The sequence below is a fragment of the Chaetodon trifascialis genome, chromosome 8, assembly GCF_039877785.1.
Source record: "Chaetodon trifascialis isolate fChaTrf1 chromosome 8, fChaTrf1.hap1, whole genome shotgun sequence".
NCBI lineage: Eukaryota > Metazoa > Chordata > Actinopteri > Chaetodontiformes > Chaetodontidae > Chaetodon > Chaetodon trifascialis.
The window spans coordinates 189,369-190,000 of record NC_092063.1 but is presented as its reverse complement, the minus strand read 5'-3'; positions in this window follow the sequence as shown (position 1 = coordinate 190,000).

The following is a 632-nucleotide window of genomic DNA, read 5'->3' as shown; positions in this document are numbered from 1 at the left end:
CCGCCCCCCCCTGATCCTGGTTCAGTCTGAGGTTTCTGCCTGTTAAAAGGAAGTTTGTCCTCGCCACTGTCGGTGCTGCTCATGGGGGAATAGTTGGTCCTGTGTAGATGAAGATTTCGGTCTGTAGCAGCTCTGTATGGAAAGTGTCCTGAGACAACTTCTGTTGAGATTTGGCGCTATACAAATAAAATGGAATTGAATTGAAAAATTGAATTCATCGAGGGTGTTTGGTTTCTGAGCAGGTCTCAGGTCTGTTCTAATTCTAATCCTCATCCTCATCTTCATCTTCATCAGTCCGCCTCAAACTCACAGAAACGTAGACAGACGCAGGCAGACTGGAGACTCCTGGGTAATTTTATGATGCTGAAGTTTCATGCTACAGCTCAATTAGTTCATCTTGAAATTGTGTTTGGCTCTAAATACTACGATACCCAGAATCCTCAGCTGGAGCGTCGCTGTTTGTCCATGCAACAGTGATTATTAGAGTTATCAGGTTTGCAGACTGAGCTTTAATTTGAAGCTCTGTGATTGGAGTTGACTCTTCTTGTGCTCCTTCTTCTTCTGCTGTCTTTTCAGCTTGTGTTTCTGTCGTCTGTGCTGATGATTCACCCCGGAGGGTTTCATAAACACCA